Source organism: Gorilla gorilla, chromosome 10 (genome assembly GCF_029281585.2).
Source record: "Gorilla gorilla gorilla isolate KB3781 chromosome 10, NHGRI_mGorGor1-v2.1_pri, whole genome shotgun sequence".
Lineage (NCBI taxonomy): Eukaryota > Metazoa > Chordata > Mammalia > Primates > Hominidae > Gorilla > Gorilla gorilla.
The window spans coordinates 142,964,231-142,988,047 of NC_073234.2; the positions used below are offsets into that span (position 1 = coordinate 142,964,231).

At 43.1% G+C, this 23,817-nt stretch overlaps 1 long non-coding RNA gene across 2 annotated transcripts; it reads left to right on the plus strand.

The window, feature by feature from the left end:
- Positions 1–838: 838 nt before the first annotated feature.
- Positions 839–23,173, plus strand: LOC129525647 (uncharacterized). Of its 2 annotated transcripts, none has more exons than XR_008670075.2 (4): positions 839–982; positions 5,813–5,927; positions 10,704–10,847; positions 21,169–23,173. It is a non-coding gene; the product is annotated as an uncharacterized lncRNA (long non-coding RNA). The 2 variants fall into 2 exon arrangements; XR_008670076.2 differs by having other exon boundaries at positions 21,173–23,173.
- The last annotated feature ends 644 nt before the right edge of the window (positions 23,174–23,817 follow it).

The window sequence follows — 23,817 nt, forward strand, 5'->3', positions numbered from 1 at the left end:
ACCAAGATGCCCAAATGTGGAGGTAACAAGTATTTGCTAGTTCTAGTGTGTACATACTCTGAGTGGGTGGAGGCCTATCCAACACGAACTGAGAAAGCTCATGAAGTAACCCATGTGCTTCTCTGTGATCTCATTCCTAGGTTTGGACTGCCCTCACGAATTGGCTCAGACAACGGGCTGGCATTTGTGGCTGACTTGGTACAGAAGACAGAAATGGTATAGGGGATCACATGGAAAATACACACCACCTATTGACCACAAAGTTCTGGAAAGGTGGACCAGATGAATCGGACTATAAAAAATAGTTTAGGGAAAGTGTGTCAAGAAACAGGATTAAAGTGGGTACAAGCTCTCCCTGTGGTATTGTTTAATATTAGATGTACCCTTTCTAAAAGAACAGGATATTCCCCTTATGAAATATTATATCATAGGCCCCCTCCCACACTACAGGGACTCCCAGGCACTCCTCAAGAGCTAGGTGAAATTGAGTTACAGTGATAGCTACAGGCTTTAGGGAAGATAACACAAAAAATTTCAGCCTGGGTAAGTGAGAGGTGCCCCATCAGCTTATTCTCCCCAGTTCACCCTTTCTCCCCAGGTGATCGGGTGTGGATCAAGGATTGGAACGTAGCCCCCTTGCAGCCATGGTGGAAAGGACCCCAGACCGTCGTCTTGACCACTCCCACAGCCATAAAGGTAGAGGGAATCCCAGCTTGGATCCACCACAGCCACGTAAAAGCTGCAGCACCTGAGACCTGGGAGGCGAGACCAAGCCCGTACAACCCCTGCAAAGTAACTTTGAAGAAGACGACAAGCCTTGCTCCAGTCACACCCAGAAGCTAACTGGTCCACGCATGGCCAATGCATGAGGAAACTCATCCTGGAACTCATTTTCCTTAAATTCTGGATTTGTACAGTAAGGACTTCAACTGACCTTCTTCAGACTGAGGACTGTTCCCAGTGTATGCATCAAGTTACTGAGGTAGGGCAAAAGGTTAAAACAGTCTTTCTGTTTTATAGTTATTATGAATACACAGGAACTCTAAAAGGAACTTGTTTATATAATGACACCCAGTATAAGGTATGCAGTCCAGAAGATGGACAACCTAGTGTTCGTTATGATCCATCTGAACACCCCATGGCCACAGTGTTTGAAATAAGGTGAGGACTGGCAACTGGAGAAAAGCCAATAAGAGTAAAATAATAACTAGAACAGAAGAAAAGGGAGTCCCCAAACAAATTATCTTAAAAGTTGACACCTGTGCAGCAATCAACAGTGACCTGTATAGAAATAGAGTAAGATGTGGCTCTCTAGATTGGGAAAGGAGCTATATAGTAGAAAATAAGTATGTTTGTCATGAATTAGGACTGTGTAGTGATGAATGTAGTTACTGGTCCTGTGTCATTTAGGCCACCTGAAAAAAGGATGAGAAGGACCCTGTCTGCCTTCAAAAAGGAAAGAGTAACTCTTCCTGCACTAGTGGTCACTGTAATCCATTAGAACTAGTAATTACCAATCTCCTTGATCCCCGTTAGAAAACAGGAGAGTATGTAACTCTAGGAATTGATGGAACTGGACAGGATCCCTGAGTAAATATTTTAGTCCAAGGGAGGGTCCACAGGCGGTCTCCCAAACCAGTGTTTCAGACCTTTTATGAGGAGCTGAATCTGCCAGCACCAGAGCTTCCAAAAAAGGAAAAAAGAGACAAAGAACTTGTTTCTCCAGCTAGCAGAAAATGTAGTTCATTCCCTCAATGTTACTTCCTGTTATGTATGTCAGGGAACCACTACAGGAGACCAATGGCCTTGGGAAGCCTGAGAATTGGCACGTACTGATCCAGTTCCTGACATAATTCCAGTCCCAAAGGCCCAAACTAGCAACTTCTGGGTCTTGAAAACCTCGATTATTGGAGAATACTGCATAGGTAGAGAGGGGAAGGACTTCACCATCCCTGTGGGAAGGCTCAATTGCCTAGGACAAAAGCTATATAACAGCACAGCAGGGACAGTCACCTGGTGGGGTCTCAACTGCACTGAAAAGAGTCCATTCAGTAAATTTCTCAAGTTACAGACTGTTCAGGCCCATCCAGAATCTCATCGAGACTGGACGGCTCCCACTGGACTATACTGGATATGTGGACATAGAGTCTACACCAAGTTACCTGACCAATGGGCAGGTATGTGTGTCATTGGCACCATTAAGCCATCCTTTTTCCTACTGCCTGTAAAAAAAGGTGAGCTCCTAGGTTTCCCTGTGCATGCCTCCTGAGAAAAGAGGAACATAGCTATAGGAAATTGGAAAGATGATGAGTGGCCCCCCAAAAGAATCATACAGTACTATAGGACTGCCACATGGGCACAAGACAGCTTGTGGGGATGCCAAACCCCCTTCTACATGCTCAACTGGATCATACGGTTACAGGCCATCTTAAAAATAATCACTAATGAAACTGGCAGAGCTTTGACTCTTTTTTAGCCTGGCAGGAAACCCAAATGAGAAATGCCATCTATCAGAATAGATTGGCCTTAGACTGTTTGCTGGCAGCTGAAGGAAGAGTATGAAAAATTCAGTTTGACCAATTGCTGTCAGCAAATAGATGATCAAGGACAAGTAGTCAAAAATATAGTTAGAGACATGACAAAGCTGTCACATGTGCCCATGCAGGTTTCACATGGATTTGATCCTGGATCCCTGATTGGAAAATGATTTCCAGCTCTAGGAGGATTTCAAACTCTTATAATAGTAGTAATAATAGTGTTAGGAACCTGCATGTTACTCCTCTGTATGTTACCCATATTTCTCCAGTTACTAAAAGGTTTTGTTACTACCTTAGTTCATCAAAAGACCTCAGCACAAGTGTATTACATGAGTCACTATCGATCTGTCTCACAGGAAGATCTAGATAGTGAGGATGAGAGTGAGAACTCCCACTACTGAGTGAGGTTCTCAAAGGGGAGAATGAGGAGAGAGGCTATTTCTCCTACTGTCCCCTGTCTCCAAAGAGAAGGAGGAAGTAAAAGCTGAAAAACAATAGACTGATCGGTGCCACTGGCCAGGCCTGTAGGTTAAAGATTAACCCCCACTCTAATCGCTTGTGCTATCTATAGATCACAGACAATGGTATGGAGAAATACTTGCATTGCTTATCCCCACCGCTAATGCTAACATATGTGGATGTAGTCTCGTACCCCATGCTTGCTCAATCTATTACGACCCTGTCACCTGGACCCCTTAGGGTTGTGAGCCTTTAAAAGGGTCAGGAACTCTTCCTTCAGGGAGCTCCATTCTTGAGAAACAAGTCGCCGACACTCCTGGCTGAATAAAGCCTCTTCCTTCTTTAACCCAGTGTTTGAGGGGCGTTGTCTGTGGCTCGTCCTGCTACAATAATATATATATATGTTATATCCTATTATATAATATGTAAGTATATATTATAATTTATAATATATACTTACATATTATATATTATAATTATATATTATATATTTATTATATGTATTATATATAATATTATAATATATAATTATATATAATAAATATATAATATATAATTCATGGTCTATTTCTCTCTTTAGTGCTCAGCAATAACATTCAGCACAATTTTACTCTCCTTATATGTTATATATAATATATAATTATATATAACATAGGATATAACATATATATATTATTGTGTATATATATAATATATATAATGCAAGCAATATATATAGGCACTTTTGTTAAGTATTAACTCGTACAGTCACAGGGTCCCACAATAGGCTGTCTGCAAGCTGAGGAGCAAGGAGAGCCAGTCTGAATCCCAAAAGTGAAGAACTTGGAGTCCAATGTTTGAGGGCAGAAAGCATCCAGCACAGGAGAAAGATGTAGGCTGGGAGGCTAGGAGATACATATATATGTGTATATGTATAATATTATAATATTATATGTATATAAATTCTGTCCCTCTAGAGAACCTGACTAATACAACCAGCTTGCCAAATTATTCTGCTATGCTTGAAGGTGTGATGGCCGCTGGTAGGCAGCATTTTCATGCCTCCCCTGCCCTAGTCTTGGTGGTTTTTAGTAGTCTCTTGCTGAGCCTTGAACACTTAGAGTCCTTAGAGTGACTTACTCATCTGGTTTGCCTGGTACTGTCGTGTTTTAGAGTTGAAAATCCTGTATATGAAGAAACTCCTTAGTCCTCTGCAACCCGGTACAGTTTGTTACTCTAGCTGCAGACTCTCAGGGTGTCCAGAGAGCACTGCCATCTCCCAGATCATCATTAAAACAATATGTATTAAGTTCCTCTTGAGCCAGGCACATTTCTCAGCACCAGGGGGGGACCTACGCACCAGAGATAAGAAAAAAGGAGAGTAAAATTGTGCTGAATGTTATTGCTGAGCACTGAAGAGAGAACTAGACCATGAACGGAGGACAGAAATGATGGAGAGTGGGGAGGAGCAGCCTCATGGAGAAAGCACCACTTGCCCAACGATCTGAAGGAGACGAGTGAATGAATCATGCCAGTATAGACAGGGTGGGTGGGGGTTCCAGGTAGATGAAAACACAATGCAGGTGGCAAGAGGCTGTACAGAAAATATTCCAAATAGGTTCTGAGAAAATGTGTCTAGTAGATGGTAATGTACTGTTCACTTAAAGGGTTAAGAGTAGGTTGTTCACTCGAGCAGTTCTCCACCTCATGACATTGATACTTGAGGACAAATAGATCTTTGCGCAGGGGCTGACCTGTGTATTGTAGTTTGTTTATCAGCACTCCCGGCCTCTACTCACTCGATGCCTGTTGCAGCCCCCCAGTTGTAACAACCAAAATTGTCTCCAGACATTGCTAAATGCCTGGGGCATGCCAAGTTGCCTCCAGTTGAGAACCAGTGACTTAAACCATTCAAATGCATGCTTAAGAGGGAAATCAAGTATTCTTTTTAACCCATACAGAAGTGATTGTAGAGAGATGTCTGGCAAGAAAAGTCCAGTCACACCAAGAAACATAAATGCTACAAGAATGACTCAAAAACAAATAAACAAACAAAACATCTAAGGCAATTCTACGGAAGCCATTCTACAGAAGTCTTTATGGGGGGAAAAAAGATTTAAAATAATTTACTTCAGCCAATAGAGAATGTGCTCTTCCTGAAGTTAAAGGACTTTTCTTCCAGAACTGAAGAGTCACATCGGATTCATCAGCTCCAGAGGGAAGAGGTGGCTGTGATCCTGCTGGAGTCGGAGCAGCTCCAAAGGACACTCACAGAGAGAAGAAGGCTGAGACTGCGTGTATCGTCTCTGGATTATATACAGCATTTGGTTTTTAGAGCAATAAAAATATTAGCTATAATTTCCTGAGAACCTAAAATGTACCAATCCCTCTTCTAGGCACTTTCTGTACTTTATTTTTGTCTCATTACAAAAACTTTTTGGAGTTGACATTGTTATCATTCCCATTTAAATGCAAGGAAATTGAGATTCAGAGAAGTTAAGGTGTCTTGTAAAGATTAAATCAACTAGTAAATGTGTGGTGCTTAGACTGGTACTTACCATGTAGGAGTTGCTCAGTGGACTTTTGTTAGGAAGCTCTTTTTCTCCTGCAAAGCAGGAACTTAGGGAAGGTGATCCATGCTCATGGCCTGTGGCAAGATCAATCTGAGACCCACTGGTCTAGAGAGAGCCTGTTCCTCTGCATATTCCCAAGTGCCACATGCACAACACTGGACACTCAGGGAACTCTTTAAATGTTGGGAATGAGTGGAAAGCCCTTTCACATTGCCTCTTTCAAGGTTCTAACTGGCGGTCTTCTTCCTCCCTTCTCTTCCCAAGGCAAACAAAGACTGGACTTACTCATTGAGTGCAAAACACACAACAAAGGCTGAAGGCACTTCAAACACTCGTGGTCCAAAGATCGGGCAGAAAAATTCAGATGCATCCTCACAAAGTGAGTTGTTGGTTTTGTTTCTTTGCTTGCCACCAAGCTAAATAAAAGTGTTGTTGTCTTGGAATAAGAGGAGGCGATTATGCAGTGCAGACTCTCTGAGTCTCTGAGCCCCTCACTCTCTTATCACCATTGTCAGGGAGCTGGGAAGACTGTGGTTCGGCTGACGTCCTTCTCCTTATTCTCTGGGGAGACCCACATCTCACTGACAGCCAACAGGATGCCCATATTTGGTTCCAAAACAGGGACGCCCACCTGGGTTCTGAGGCTCTGCTAAGCAGCCCCCTCCTCCATCATAGACAAGTTCAAGGTTTCCAGGATACCCTGAAACCCAAAATTCAACAGTATAGCTTTAGACATAAGGGATAATGGGATGTGAAGGGAAGAGACCCTTCAGGGATTCAAATAGTGTCATTGCACCTGACCACCAGGCTTCCCACTGAGCCTGCATAGAGATGCAGCCACAGTGACTTGCGTCTTTGATTTGAATCCGTATTAAAATATGGTGTCTGTTTTTGTAAACTTTTTACTGAACCCTGAAATATAAGCAAAAAGTGAATTTATAATATAACATAGAGAAAAGTGCACATATGTGTACAGTGTGATGAATTTTCACAAACTGATACACTCAGAACAAGAAATTGAATATTACTAGAACACCAGACTCATTCCTCATGACTGTGTCTATTTATGACCCTCCCCCTTAGGGTAACATGGTACTGACTCCAACGCCATGGCATAGCTCTGCCGGCTTTAGAGGTTACTTTGTTCTCGTCTGTGTCTGACTTCCCGTATTAGTCTGTTCTCACGCTGCTAATAAAGACATACCCAAGACTGGAAAATGTAGGAAGGGAAGAGGTTTAATTGACTCAGTTCAGCATGGCTGGGAGGCCTCAGGAAACTTATAATCATAGTGGAAGGGGAAGCAAACACGTCATTCTTCACGTGGTGGTAGCAAGAAGTGCAGAGTGAAGCCAGGGAAGAGCCCCTTATAAAATCATCAGATCTCGCGAGAACTCACTCACTATCACGAGAACAGCATGAGGGTAACCGCCCCCATGATTCAATTATCTCCCACCGGGTTCTTTCTACCACACCTGGGGGAACTACAATTCAAGATGAGATTTTGGTGGGGACACAGCCAAAACTTATCACTTCCCTCTTGCAACAAGATGTTAGGAGTATCATCTGTGCTATTGTGCATAGCTGTAGGTTTGGCCATTCTTATTCCTAAACACTATGCAATTATATGACTGTACCACATTGAATTTGTTTGTTGTATTGTTTACGGGCATCTGGAGTCATTTCCTGTTTGGGCTATTATGGCAGTCCTGCTGCAAACATGCTTGCGGCTGTCTTTGGGTGAACACCTGCATGCATTTCTCTTGGATATAGTTTTGGGGTTTTTTGTTTTGTTTTGTTTTGTTTGTTTCAGATTTAGGAGTTTGAACTTCTGAGTCAGAGGGTGTATTACTTTCTTATTGCTACTGTAACAAATTTCTACATACTTTGTAACTTAAAATAACACAAATGTATTACCTTACAGTTCTGGAGGCCAGAACTTCAGCTTTACAGGGTGAAAAACAAAGTTCAGTGGGGGCTGCTTCCTTTTGGTACTAAGGGACTGTGTTTCCTTGTCGTTTCCAGCTTCTAGTGGTGTCCACATTCCTTGGCTCCTGGCCCCTTCCTCCACCATCGAAGTGCATTGTTCTCATCTCTTTTGTCATCACCTCCCCTTATTCTGACTTAGGTCCTCCTGCTTCCCTTTGACAAGGACCCTTGTTATGACATTGAGCTCAATAAGATAATCTAGGATCATCTGCCATCTCAACGTCCTTAGCTAGTCACTTTTGCAGAGACGTTGTACCCTGGAAGATGACATACTCCCAGGCTTCGGGTACAATGTGAACATCATTGGAGGGCCGGTATTCTATCTGTCACATGGGATAAACCTCAATTCAACTTTAGAAGACATTTTGGTAAATGTACCAATTAACCTCCCAATGACAATATTTGTGATTTCTCTCAGATCTTTGCCAGCACTCAATATTTTCTGCTTTTTTAGTTTCTTTTCCGCCATTCTAATGGATATGTGTCTGATTTTTGTACTACTGAGTGGTGAGTGATGAAATAATGCTGCATTTTATTAAAAAATAACTTGATGTTGAGACTTGCTGGAATGGATTAATAATAAGAAGAAAACATAGAGAAGTTATTTTTCAAAAAATCCAAAAGTGGGTCAGTGCTGCGGTGGCTGATGAATGACTCTCCCGCGTAGACGTGGGCTCCTTTGAACACACGAAGGTCAGTCCACGCTGTGCTCTTTCCAAATGATGTTCCTGTTTGAGCATCACTCTTTGGGAGGAATTTATCCTTGGAATTCTAGATGCAACCAGCCACAAGGAAAGAGGGTCTAATTTCTGGAGTGTCCCTCTTTCCTGGAAAATTTACCCAGCCAAAGTGTCAGAATTCCATATGTTCCAAGTTGCTATGGCAGCCAATTTTTCTTCCTGAGATTCATCTGTCTTTTGTCTTGGAGTTTCCTGGGTCAGGGAGGGGTGACTGTTCTCTAGGAAAGCATAGGAAGAAGAAATGTTGTTGTGAAGATGGAAGGAAAGAGCAGTTGTGCTTGAGCTTTTAGCCCTAAGTAAAGTGCTAGGGTATGTGTTGAGGGGTGGATGTTAAAGATCGGGATGGAGAACATGAGCCAGTGAAGTTTCAGGAGAGAAAACCAAGATGCCCCAGGAAGGCAAGCCCCTGCGTGGCTACTGGGATGCACTTTCATTTGGGATCTAGAAAGAGTAAAGAGGCAGGTGCAGAATTGAGACTTGAGCAGCAGATAGCTGGAAGGCATATTTGGCATCATGTAGACAACAACCCTGCCAACACCTAGAAATCATCCTGGGCTGTCCCCCACCTCTACTCAAATGCAATAACCTCCCTCAGGTGACACACCCCGGAAGTGCACGTGGACGATCTTATGGTTCTCCAGACACATCCACAGCACTGGGGCAGGTCCTCAGGCTGCCCGTGGAATCCCCGCAGTAACCAGATGCCTCTGTCATAACCCAGGGGCCATATTTTTAGAATCAGGTACTAAGTGCCATGTGCACAGACTTTTGAGTTCTGGCAGTTTCACTTCTTTATGGCACGTGGACGATGGGTGGCAGCTGCTGCCCCAGGTGCCCTGCCGTGTCATCCAATCATCTCCGTCTCCTTGTGGGGCTCCACTTCTGGGATACCTGCACCCAACTCTGCAAGGCCATCAGCAGAAGTGTCAGTGGCTAGCACAGCGGGTGGATCTAGAACCAGCTCTCAGCTCTGTGCCCGCCATGCCATTTGTTAAATACTTTGAAAATCATCCCTAGGCAGAAACATTCTGCCTTTGCAAGCTCCAAAGAATATTTCACCCATTTCAGTGCTCTCTGTGTGGATTTGAAAAATACAGCACAGAAGGGCAGCTTGTAGGGAGGCATCGCCACCTGCCTTCAGTGGACTCTGTCTGCAAGTACACAGAGAATGATGCTATTATATTTTGGTAGTAAGAGGAACAAAATAATAATTAAAATAAATGCAGAGGTGCCCAGAGCCTCACAGGACATTTCTCACTGGTACACAGGCCTCTGGGAAGCAGAAGGGAATTGATCTCCTTTGCAGCCAAAACCATGCCGACCTCTGCGGTTTTGATTTATGCCTCTGAAAGTCCAGGCATGTCATTGGGGTATGACTTCCATATAATTAAGGCACAGCAAGCCGTGGGCGCTCCACAGCCCTGCCATCATCCTGATGGTTCTCCAGACACAGCCACAGCATTGGGGCAGGTCCTCAGGCTGCCCGTAGAATCCCCGCAGTAACCAGGAGGCCTCTGTCATAACCCAGGGGCCATATTTTTAGGATCAGGCACTAAGTGCCATGTGCACAGATTTTGAGCTCTGGCAGTGTCACTTCTTTATGGCAGAAGGACCTGCCTTCTTGGCTCTTCCTCACAGGAGGGAGGTCTGCATACTTTATACCCAAGCTTCAACCGTCCACATTATCCCACAACGCTGTTTGTGTTTCTTTCAAGTGTGTGGTCACCCTCATCTTCCTTACCTGTGTGCTCAGCATGTGCCCGCTTCCTCTGACTGTCATAGCCCCTGAACTGACAAAAGCATGTGCGGCGTCCCCAGCTCTGCCTTACAGCACCCAGGGACTCCCCCTAGGGCTCAGATCACACCAATGCATCCTGGATGGGTTGAGTTTGAGTTTTATGTCACACCGGAGCCCCTGAAGCAGAAAGTGATCTTCTTCCCAATCAATATTTGTAAATAGAAAATTCCTGACCTTGGAAAAATGATGGGGCTACAAGATACTTTTTAAAGGAAAAGCACTGACCAAAATCCTTACCACAACTCCCCAAAGGGAAAGGTAGAGGTTCGTATCTTTTTCCTTGGGGACTGGCTCAGTGGTGCATACACTCTGTCTATCTCATTTCATATATATTCATATATGTTGTGTGTGTGTGTGTGTGCGTGTGTGTACACATACATATATACACATATGCATGCACATACAAACAAATATAAAAATATTTGTATTACCTACTTGTATGTATGTTCATGTGACCTCATATGTATGTGTGTATGGTATGTGTGTGTATATATACAGTTTTATATATGATGCTATTATATTTTGAGAGTAGAAGGAACAAAATAATGAAAGTAAACTCAGAGGTGTGTGTGTATATATATACATACACATGTACATATATACATACGTGTGTGTTTTTCCATCCAACAGAATTATGGCAGCAGCAAGTAAGAAGATAATGATCCTCAGAATCAGCACCCAAGACCAGTGGTCAGTCCAGCAGGAAAGAGATAAAGGTGGCATGGGACAAGTGCCACCCTGGCCTCTGGGGACCGTCACCCAGACACCAAGCAGGTGAGCAGGAAGAGCCTCAGGTGCTGGGAGTGGGTGTGGGATGCAAGATCCCTGTCAACGCCAGGTGTCTGTTCTGGGAAATCGGTGCTTCCGGTGTAGTAGGAGATGCAGGCCCTCTGCTCTTGGGCAAGCTTCAGCCACACAGCTTCTTCCTATGCACCACCAGTATTATTATGTCATTATATTGCTTTTTATTTTCCACAGGAAACAGCTAAGAGTTAACATGGGGAAAAATAGAAATGCTGTAAAAGGCAGGAGAAAGTCTCATATATATGTGTATATATATATATATCAGTTATATGTAATATCTAATTACATAGATATACACTATTAATATACAGGTTTTATATATTATATATTGACATAGATGTTATATACTTATATGTTAAATATAATATCTGTTTACATAGATATTATATATTATATACAACTTATTGATACAATTAGAGACCTACAAATGTTATCAGAATAGTACAAAGAATTCTCAGTTTCTCTTCACCCATATTCCACAAATGTAACTCTTTTATTACAATCAACTCCCCCCTTCTCTCTCTCTGTTTACACACACACAACGACCACCACCCCCGACACACACACAGAATATTATTCCGCCTTTAAAAAGAAGAAAATCCTGCCATTTATAAAACATGGAAGCTGCAGGACATTTTGCTAAGTGAGATAAGTCAGAAACAGAAGGACACTGAAGGAGCTCACTTATAGGTGGTGCCTATGAAAGTCTAACTCATAGTAAGGGTAGAATGATTGCTACTAGGTCAAGTGCAGGGAAGAACTGGGTTGATTTGGTTAAAGGATGAAAAATTTCAAGTCTGTATGATGAATACATTCTAGTATGTACGGTATGACAACTATGTATAGGTAGTTATACTCTATTTGCAAACTTGAAATTTGCTAAAAGAGTACATCTTAAGTGTTCTCACAACAAAGAAAAAATGGTAACTTCATAAGGCAATGAATATGTCAATATGTCACTTAACTTGAGTGGAGTAATTATTTCACAACGTGTGTGTGTGTAAACATTACATTGTTCAAGTTAAATAAATGTAATTTAAAAAATCAAACAAAAATTGTGTACCATCCATACTAGGAGGTAGTATACAGCCACTAGAAAGAATGAAGTAGCTCTGCATTTGCTGAGATACAACAATCTCCAAGGAACAATTATCTAAGAATAATTAAGATGTATGGCCAAGTTAAAAAAGTGAAGCAAGGCTGGGCACTGTGGCTCATGCCTGCAATCCCAGCACTTTGGGAGGCCAAGGTGGGAGGATCACTGGAGCCCAGGAGTTTGAGGCCAGAATGAGCAACACAGGGAGACCCCATCTCTACTCCAGGCCAAGGCCGGAGGATCACTGCTATGGTGGTGTGCACCTGGGAGGCTACCTGGGAGGCTGAGGTGGGAGGATCACTTGAGCCCGGGAGATCAAGCTGCAATGAGCTATGATTGCACCACTGCACTCCAGCCTGGGTGACAGTGAAACCCTGTCTCAAAAAAAAAAAAGTGAAGTATAAAACAATGCTTATAGTGTTTTTCCATTTGTGAATGCTGTAAACAGTCCTGTCTCCAGAGATGTTCACCTTGGTCATTTGGTTAAGGCAGTGAGTGCCAGGTTTATCCACTATCAGGTTAGCATGTATTCTTTGTCATCAATATGTATCTTTTGAGGAGATGCTTTCAGACCATTTAAACATCCACGGCCAGGCATAATGGCTCATACCTGTAATCCTAGCACTTTGGGATGCCAAGATGGCAGGACTGCTTGATCCCAGGAGTTTGAGACCAGGTTGGGCAACATGGTGAGATTCTATCTCTACAAAAATTTACAAATTATCCAATGGGGGGCACATGCCTGTGGCCCCAGCTACTTGGGTGTCTGAGGTGAGAGGATCCCTGGAGCCCAGGAGATTGAAACTGGAGTGAGCCATGGTCATACCGCTGCACTCCAGCCTGGGTGACACAGAATGAGACCCTGTTCCCAAACAAAAAATAAATAAATATCCTGTGAAGAGTCACAAGAGTGAATTTGAAAATTAAATCATTTTCAAATCCACAGTTGAATCTTTTGGACTGAATTTTAATGCTTGATCCATGGTGAACTTCTAACTCCACCATTGCTTCAGCATTCATCAGAATAATGTTACTTGATTTCTGCAACAGGGAAAATCTTTCCCTTCTCTCCATGTATTTATTGACCGTTTATCTCTCTGTAATGGACTGAATGTTTCTGTTCCCCCCAAATTTGTACGTTGAAGGCCTCAAGCCCAGTGCAATGGTATTTGGAGTTGGGGCCTTTAAAAGGCTGTCGGGTTTAGAGGAGGTCCTGAGGACAGAGCCCTCGTGAGGGGATCAATGTCCTTATAAGAAGAAACACCAGAAAGATTGTTCATTCTCTCTGCCTTGTGAGGGCGTGGTGAGAAGCTGGCCTTCTGCAGGACAGGAAGTAGGGCTTCACCTGAAAGTGATCAGCTGCCCCCTTAATCTAGGACATCCCATCTCCAGAACCATGAGAAATAAGGGTTTGTTGTTAAACAACTCAGTCTATAGCAGTCCGGACTGACTAAGACATCATTAGTCAATCCATTGATATCAGGATGGGCTCATGGATTCTTACCGTATTCAGCAGGTTATATTCCTTGATTATCATTATTTTATGCGTAACTGGTTCTGCATTTGCCCAGTGGCAGTGCCTTCAAGATGGCTTTCGTGTCCTATTGACAAATCTCCATCATTTTTTAGTCTTTCCCTACTTTTTCATTCCCCCAAAAGTTTTCAGGCTCATCTTGTTCTTTTCCTGTGCCAGCCCTGCTCAGCCATTCCTAGGTGAATGCACTTTTTAATGTGTCAAACCAGGGCCTGGGTAGCTATTGAGTCACGGCCCCTTAGCACTTGCTTGCAACTGTTTTGCAAATACCACAGCTGAGGTATAGATTATGGATAAGGTGGAACACGTCTCCTATCTCACAGTATTAAGCCTGAGGAGCTTTGTATGTCTGGCAAGCAGTCTGCGTTTCTCCAGTTTAGAAGCCACTTAGAATTTTGGGGGTTGAACTTCCCTGGGAAGTGGAGAGGGTTCATTTTGAGTAGTCTTCCATGAAGACATGCAACTTGCAGAAGGAACCCTCATTCCTATGGTAACAGCCTGATCTAGACAGTCTCTGCTTCTTTTCCCTCTTCTTGCCCCCTGCCACCTTTCCTTTGAGTGGCATGCGTCTTGCATGGGGCTGTTTAAGGGTCTGTATAATGCACCACTCCGGACGTGTCCCTCCCTTGCTTTTAGGAAAGCTGTCAGATTTAAAATACTCACTCTGTCAAACCCTGACAAAACGAAGCCAGGGAAAACCATGAGAGGAGCCCCTTATGCATATCTGCCTGATAATGAGAACCATCTCAGGAGACCGCCAGAAACCACAGCCCTGCACCAAGGCCACTGCAACCTTGCACACAACATGCTCCTGCGGGGGCATCTGCCCAGCAGCCTCGGGCTGTCGCCACCCTTGTGATTAATTCTTGTAGCCAAGGATGATTATTTTTAAACAACTTATGTAATCATCCTCATTTTACTTTTAAAATCCCTTGTCACCATTTGTCTTCCTGAATGCACCCATGGTTGCCACGCCAGGCATGTTTTGCATTGCAAGGCCCTGCTATTCCTGATTAAACTCAAAATCTTCAGTGCCTCTCTTTGTTTGTTATTTAGATTGACACCTTATAGCTGTCGGTGAGACCCAAACTTACCTCTCCTTCTGAGGCCCTTCGGGGACTAGTACTGATCATCTTGTGTTTTTATCACCCGTTCTCTTTTTCTTCTTGACTTCTTTAAAAAGTTGAGCTTCACAGTGTTAGGCACAAAGGCTTTGTCTAATGAAAGTATAAGTGAGTGAGTGAGAGCAGGTAGGTTAGGTTGGAACTTCCTTTTGCAATGGAATTGGACAGGGAGGACCACATTTTTGGTGACCCCAGAAAATCTTGTCTGGAATTGTTTTTTGCCCACTTTTGAAGATCTCTTCCAGTGAGTATAACATTACTGTGGTTGAATGGTCAAAGCCTTCTAGGCAGATAGCAATTGATGAAGGTACGAAACTAGATAAATCCAATCTCAATCTCTTGGTTACACTCCATTACAGCTACCAGAAAGGACTTCTTGAGGTGACTTTTTATCCCCACAGAGCTTTTGGAAACCTGCATACGCTTGCTAAGCATCCTGTAAATCTCAATTGCAAATACATGGAGAGGATGTGAGATTCGTGTGTTATTTAGAATGATTTCCATTGCAGTTAGTAGAATATTATGTAAAAGTGGCTGAGATTATAGGAATTTATTGTATTGCATAACAAACATTTCAAAAGTGGTCATCTCCAGGTTCTTTCTAATTCAGTGACACACCAGCGTTACTCCAGTGTTTCTATCTTTCCCTTCCATTATGCCCAGTGCATTGGCTGCCATAGTTCAGCTTGTGTCCTCATAGTCACAATATAGCTGCAGCTCTTCCAGACATCACAGACTCACCCATTTATATCCAAAGACAAGAAGAGGCATGTATGTCCTCATTTATGTCATTTTACCAAAGAACAAAACCTTTCCACAAATCCTGTCACCAGTCTTCTCTTTAGATCCCACTGGTACACAGTGGGTCCTAGATTGAGAGACTCTGGGGATGTGCATATCTGACATTATGAAGCTGCATAGATGGGAGCAGGTCCTGCGGTTAAGGAAGAGGCATGAGAGAATGACTGATTGGTAGGCAGCCATGAGTCAGGCCTTCTCTTTCCAGGTGGCATGTGTTGGATTCTCTGCATTGTGTGGGGCCCTGTGAGTTTGCACCCCCAGTGGGAGACTTCCTCTTGGTTTCTGGGCTTATCAGGTGGCTTCCTCCAATTGATGTAATTAGGTGCCACACTAATGAAGTTCCTCACGCACGTGGAGAAGTTCAGGGGTGGCCCGGTACTAGGAATCTGGGGTCAGGTGCTCAGGCAGTGTTTTTAACATCCTGTCTCCCTGTCCTGGCTCTTTCTCAGGCATGCCTTTCCCTCCTGGAGGCAAGATAGCCCTGCTAGCAGCTCCCGGCATCCATCTACTGACTTGGCCACTGCAGGGAGAGAGCTGCTTTCCCCAGACAGGCCCCGCACAAGTCCCAGGGTGGGTGATCACTGCCTTTGTGTGGCATAACTTGGATTATACATCCACTCTGAACCAATCACTGTAGCTAGACCCAGAACCAGGGTTCAGATCAGCGCCGCCTGAATGGCTTGGGTAGATAGTGGGAGAGAGGTTCTAGGTGGGCAGCAAATGCTGATGGGGACAGGAACTGGAGAGGGCACCAATCCGGTTACCACAGTCTCATGGGTCCTGCTGTTGCGCCATAGGAGTCCGAATGAGATTTTCCAGCTCCCTGCCCTCAGAAATCACTGTCTGGGTACCTCACAGTAATATCTGTGGATTTGTGGATTTGGCATGGGGCACACATTTTCTTAAACTATTTGGTCAAGGGTTGCTGTTTTCAAGTTGACAAACCAACACAGATGATGGTTATCATCTTTGTTTTGTGAGAATAACTTCCGCATTATTTTTAGAATGTATAAGAGAGATTGCTTAAGAAAAAGTAATTATGGGCCAGGTGCGGTGGCTTACACCTATAATCCCAGCACTTTGGGAGGCTGAGGCGGGCAGATTGCCTGAGCTCAGGAGGTCAAGACCAGCATGGGCAACACGGTGAAACCCTGTCTCTACTAAAATACAAAAAATTAGCAGAGCATGGCGGTGTGCGCCTGTACTCCCAGCTAGCTGTTTGGGAGGCCGAGGCAGGAGAATTGCTTAAACCCGGGAGGCTGAGGTTGCAGTCAGCCAAGATCATGCCACTGCACTCCAGTCTGGGTGGCAGAGCAAGACTCCATCTCAAAAAAAAATAAAAATAAAAAGTAAAAAGTAAATATATAATCAGGATTACATAATTAGGAGTTCTCATATTCCACTGCCTCTTTCTCCTCGCCTCTATTCCTTCCCTTTTCCTATTTGACCTTGATTATGGTGTTAGAGGTGCAGAAAGCTTTGCCTTGGCATGGCAGTGTGTGCCTATCTAATACGCCTGTAAAAATCCATTCCATAATATAAGTACATAGCGTTTCTTTTTATCCTTTTTGTTGAATTATGCTATCAAATGAGATGTTAAATGCAGGCTCATGGGGTGTGTTTGACAGCTAACAAAGTGAATATATGAATATATTTCTAACAAAACATCGCACGGAGCTGTAATCTCTGAATTGTGACAACCTTGGGTGGAATCGTTTTACTAGAATATAATGTACAAAAGGCCTGAAATATTGTGATAAGAATTTTAAAAGCTGATGCATGCAAAGACCCAATGCACTGGGTGAGAAAGGCAGAGAAGGTCTTAATGTAAAATATTTTAGTGAACGCTCATTGTGAGGAAGTGTGAGGACTGAAGGTGAGAATCACGTGATTATAAGAAGGAAAGAAGACACTGGAAAATAAGCAAGCTTGGAAGTGTCCGTACAGCTAATGCCAAGCCACAGGAAACAGAAGTTAGCTGAGAGACTCCTTGCATGGGAACTGGGTACACCCACATAGCTCAGCACTGAGGCTCTTTCCTAAGTGGACATTGTCAGACATGTTTTCTTATGTGCACTTAAATATACCTAGGAATAAAATTACTGGGTCAATGTGTACATGGGTCTTCAGCATGATTAAACATTGCCAAGTGCTTCTTATAAGTGATAAGTGATTGAGCAAAGTGGCAAAGTGGAGAATTTTCGGTTTCCTTTTTTTTTTTTTTTTTTTTGAGACAGAGTTTCTCTCTGTTGCCCAGGCTGGAGTGCAGTAGTGCCATCTCGGCTCACTGCAACTTCCAGCTCCTGGAGTCTCCTGTGTCAGCCTCCCGAGTAGCTGGACTACAGGCACACACCACCACACCTGGTTAATTTTTGTATTTTTAGTAGAGACAGGGTTTCACCATGTTGGCCAGGCTGTTCTCAAACTCCTGACCTCAAGTGATCCGCCCACTTCTGCCTCCCAAAGGCTGGATTACAGGAGTGAGTTACCTCGCCTGGCCAAACTTTCAGTAGTTATACTCTTATCCTCACTTCCTGATTTCAGCCTTGGTTATTTTGAACAATCTGATAGGCATGGAATGCAATCTCATTTAAATTTGTGTTTATCTGACTACTGGTGAAGTTGGGCATTGTCTTACACATTTACTAGCCATTTTGTGTTTTCTGTGAATAACACATTGAAAAGAAAGCCGTTCCCCATTCTTCACATGACTGTGACCCACCCAAATATAGGAGAGCCTTGACTTGTGGGATGTGCTGGACAGATGGGTCCCGCAGGAGACTCTAAGCGAGGTATGAGAGTGCATCTGCAGAGGGGAACCCAGAACGCTGAGATCTTCGGCCCATATCCTGCGTGTTAGTCATGAAATGAGTGATGGTGAATATTTCTCCAATTCCCACTTACATGTCTCTGTATAAGGTGATGACATTGATTGAAATGGGTGATGACGAAGAAGCTAAACTGCATTCTTTTAATTTACCTAGGCAAAATGTCATCTATCCCTGCAGAATGTTCTAAACTTTTGGGTTAATGGTATCTGCATGATTTTTATTTTAACTCAACCTAATCTGCTTCATTTTATTATTCATTATGTCACCATGTGAATCCCAACCTGCTCACTGGCAAAGTTTAATTTCTGGGAAGTCTGATTGGCACAATTCAGCCAAGAGAAGGTTATGGGAAGGGAAGTGATGGGACTTCCAGGGAGCGGGGGGATAACAGCTCAAGGATCTGCTCAGCTTCCAGAGCTCCCTCCTGCCCATGCATAGAATATGATGTAAACATGGCTGAGATTGTAGGAGCTTATCATATTGCGTAACAAGCATTTTAGAGGTGATTGGCTCTGGGTCTTGTTTTGTTTTGTTTTGTTTTAATTCAGTGACACACCAGTGTTATTCCAACGTTTCTATCTTTATCCAATGTTTCTGTCCAATACTGTACTGGAGCTGACATCTGAAATGACACTTCTCCTCTTTACGGGAGAAGGACTTGGCGGGGACAAGATGGCCATTACAGGTGTTTCTGCCAAGGTAGCCACCACCTTTTCTGTTGGGGTCATTCGTCCCCACTTCGCTGTTTCTTTTGGAACCAGTAACTGCTACTGAGGCTTCTCCTGGCCTGTGAATAATTTGGGAAAAAATAAATAAGTATTGAGAGTAGAATGGATATATTGTCTCCATTTGGATGAAATGAACAGCTAAGCAGGAGAAAAACAAAAGTATAGCATTTCCCCACAGCTCCACTCTTACATGTAATTCAAAACAAAAAACAATCAGAACTCTAACATGAGCCTCAGAGTCAAATAAATTCTGATTTTCCCCTCATAATATATATTTTATATTGAAGATTGAAAAATTAAATTTTGACTTTTCCCCTTTTTTCCTGTTTCCTTTCTTTTCTCTAACTTTTCTCTCCTTTTCTTCTCTCTCCTCCTTCATATCCTTCCCTTCCTCCCTGCCTCCTTCCCTTCCTTCCTTCCCTTCCTTCCTTCCTTTCCTTCCTTCCCTCCCTTCCTTCCTTCCTTTCCTTCCTTTCCTTTCCTCCTTCCTTCCTTCCTTCCTTCCTTCCTTCCTTCCTTCCTTCCTTCCTTCTTCCTTCCCTCCCTCCCTCTCTCCCTCCCCAGGTGATGATGGGGGCCCTCTCCACTAATGCCTGAAATACATGCTTAGCAAGCTTATTACCAACATATATGTGCAGTGAATGTTTCAACCTATTGAGTCATGCAGACTTGCTGGTTTTTTTTTTTTTTTTTAATTATGTCGTGGTGTTACAGGTGGCCTGTGATGGTACATACATTTGTTCAGTCTGTGGCTAGGAATCCATGGTAGCTTGCAGAAGTAAAGAGGCCCAGGATAGAAATGGGAGTGAGTATATCACTGCTGGGCAGCATTGATCAACAGCAGAGGTTGGGCTGTGTGGTAGACTTTATTACAGTTCCAGACTGTTTGCTCCTTCCCTCTGTAAGAGGAGTCTGTGTCCCTTCCAGTGTCCTGTGACGCTTTGTGTGCCAGTGAGAGAAGTATCCATGACTTCTTATTGTGCCTGGCACAGAGTAAGGGCTCTCTAAGTGCTAAGTATTATAGTCATATTTTTTAATGTAACTTCAAAAGGGAGGCCAAAAGAGACATGCATTTAAAAAATGAGAGAACACTTTTGTGTGTGTGTGTATGGAGACGAAGAATATCTGTATATGATTAATCTGCAAACACAGGGTCTCCATCCTGCCACACCTTGCACAACATGCTAGAGTACAAACTAGAGTTGAGGGCGGGGAGGAACATGATGGCAAATGTGAGCGGACCAATCCAATAGCACTCCAACTTCAACAGAGGACATAAAGCAGTTTGCAGCAGTTACTATTTGATTTAACCATAAATAACAGGAGAAGAAGATGTAGGGTGAAGGATTACTTTACTGTTAAAAAAAAACTTATCAAAGAAAAAAAAACAGCAAACATGCAAGGAAATTGATTTTATATGGGGAAGTGCACTAGAGACAGCATCCCTCATCCAAAGATCAGAGCCCTGAGCAGGTTGGTTTTGCCTTAGCCTTTTGTAGGGAAAAGGAGATGAGCTACAAAGAGAGTGACTAACAGCTGAGAATATTTTCCAATCATGGCAAGTCTCAGTCATTTAGCTGAAGAGGCAATGTTTACCATCGTGTCTACCTAGTTTTAGAGTTTCAGGGAAACAATTCTGGTCTCAGCCAATCACTCAGGAAATGAGAGACATTGGATGGTTTGTGTTTGGCCCTGTCACAGGTAAATAAAAGAGTCACTGTGGCCTGGTGTGGTGGCTCACACCTGTAATCCCAGCACTTTGGGAGGCCAAGGCGGGCGGATCACGAGGTCAGGAAAGCGAGACCATCCTGGCTAACACGGTGAAACCCCGGCTCTACTAAAAACACAAAAATTAAAAAATAAAAATTAGCCAGGAGTGGTGGTGAGCACCTGTAGTCCCAGCTACTTAGGAGGCTGAGGCAGAAGAATGGCGTGAATCTGGGAGGCGGAGCTTTCAGTGAGCTGAGATCGCACCACTGCACTCCAGCCTGGGTGACAGAGCGAGACTCTGTCTCAAAAAAAAAAAAAAAAAAAAAAAAAGAGTCACCTGTGAGTTTTATGGGAGCCATGAGAAAACATAGACATTATTAAGCCTTTTTTTTTTCCTATCAGCAAAAGGATAAGGACAGAAGAATTCAGTAAACAAAGGTTTTTTTTGTTTGTTTGTTTGTTTTCAGGAAGACGAAGCTCAGGTCACGTTCGTCATGACTGAACTCCAGGTCACCTGTGGTGCAGAGAAAGTGGCTGGCTCAGATGTCCAGGCCTGTGAGTAGGAACAATGAGGGGACTTTCTCTGAAGCTTGCATTGCACTTATCCGCAGCGGGGAAGGGGTTGCGGAATGACGTCTCTCCTTGTGAACTCCAGCAGAGCAGTTTTCTTGTGTGTTCGTTTTCTATTTTTCTTGTTACTGTTTTGTTTTCTAATTTTACAAATTTAAAATGGTATATGACCAAGTTTACTCTTTTCTCCTTGGAGACTGAATAATTTTTCAAATCTTGACTGACCGTCTTCTCTTTCTCATGGACGAATCGTCCCTTCCTGTGTTTAGAAGTGCAGTGCTGTGTTGAGCATACGGACATGACTGTGAGTCCCTGGACGTCTTCCGTTTCTCGTGGAGGAATTGTCCCTTCCTGTGTTTAAAAGTGCAGTTCTGTGTTGAGCAGACAGACATGACTGTGAGTCCCTGGCCGTCTTCTGTTTCTCGTGGAGGAATTCTCTCTCCCTGTCTTTAGTACTGCAGTGCTGTATTGAGCAGACAGACATGGCTGTGATTCTCTGGGCTTGTGCCCTGGCCCAGTCATTGCCTAGGCAACTCCCTCCCCACGGGCACCTGGCCTCTCTCCACTTTACTTTCTGAACCTGTAAAATGGGTAGGAGGATGGAGGATGGTAGGTCCTACCTCATAGAGCTCGCGAGAGGACTGGTACAGATGAAAGCACTCGGAACACTGGCTGGAATATGATAGGTCCTCATCCAATGTTAATTACCATTATAATTTACAAGCATCTTTTAAAAGTATTTGTCATAATAACTTTTTATGTGGATGGAAAGAGTGATATAAATTTTCACTGTCATGATGTGAACAGAACCTGGAGCACGCTTGGGTGGAGCCTGGAACTTTGGGTTATTGAAGAGCCTGCTAGCACTAGTTCCAACAGCTGAGATAGAGAATCAGTCCAGGTGTCCAATAATACATGAATGGATGAAGTGTCCATGGAGATACATGAATTGAAAATGTATATACACATACACTTTAAAATTTGTGTATACACAATGGAATACTATTCAGCCATAGAAAGAATGAAATCCTGTCATTCATGGCAAAATGGTTGGAACTGGAGGACACTGTGTTCAGTAAAATGAGCCAGGAACACAAAGTTAAATGCCTCATGTTCTCACTTATTCGTGGAAGCTTAAAAATGCTGATCTCATAGAAGTGAAAGGTAGAACAGAAGATCCTAGAGGCTGGGAAGGATTGGAGAAAGGGAGAGATAAGGAGAGATTTGTTAAAGAATACAAAATTACAGCTAGACAGGAGGAATAATTTCTAGTGTTCTATACCACTGTAGGATGACTACAGTTAACAATAATATATAGTTTTAAATAGCTAGAGGGAGGATATTGACAAGGAAATAATAAGTATTTGAGATGATGGAGATGCAAAACGCCCTGATCTGATCACTGTAAAACATATGTATTAAAATATCCCTGTTTACCCCCATGAAGGTGTACAATTATTATGTGTCCATGAAACATAAATAAATTTTTAAGACTCCAACAAATGCTGAAGTAGGAAATCTGTCTGTTTCATGAGGTAATTGACATCAGGCCTCAGGAGAAGCAGGAACGCTCAGCATGGTAGGCAGGGACCCTCACTGTTACAGTGTCCTCATCACTCACGCTGCCCTGTTAGTGCCTGTGCGGTAGCTTCTCTTAACTGGTCATCCCAGGAGCAGGCCAGACCCAGCAGAAAGCACTTCCTGTTCTTGCTCATGGGTTTGCCTACCGCACATGGCTGGGGAGAGCTGAGTGCAGCTCTTAAGTGAGTCCATCTTCTTGGGTCACAAGGACATTTCAGCTCCAGCTCAGAACACCCCCCAAGTGGGTGCTAAGAATGCGGACTGTAAGATCAGAAAGTGCAGGAATCATTATGAGACGGTGATAAGAAATGTAATTTTGATCTGACATCTGAAATAAATTAACAAGAACATTTCAATGAAGTCCCTGCAACTGTTCTTTCTGGCCTCAGTGGTTCATTGTGAGCCACTGTATAAATAAGCAGTAAAAGATGTGCAGGCGAAACTACAGACAGGAATATGTGGTTGCTGAATCATCTCAACTTTCCCTGGTGATCAGGTCATGAAGTATGGGTCCTCTTTGTGTCAGCAAACATGTGCCAGCAGCAAGCTTGGTATGTTGATTATTTAAAGTTTTGTTTTTGTTCCATATAGTCATTTTCAGTAAAGAAATGTTAATAGAAAACATCTTGCTTTAAATGTAGGAGAGAAAATATTTTGGTCAGACAGAAATATGCTTATTTACATCTTATGAAAACATACATAAAAGAGGCAGAAACCATCACATTCTGTTGTGATTTTGTTAAACTTCTCAGTTCATTCATTTTACATTTTGCATTTGAGATCATAGCTCCTTTTCTGTAATGCATACATGTTGGCATGCAAACACACACACACACGCACACACACACACACACACACACACCACTCATATTTGCGTCTTTTCACCCATCTGAATATGGTACCCTTTCTCTAAAACACAGCCTCACTTCCTTTGAGAAGTTTCCTGACAGGTTAGATTATGTTGA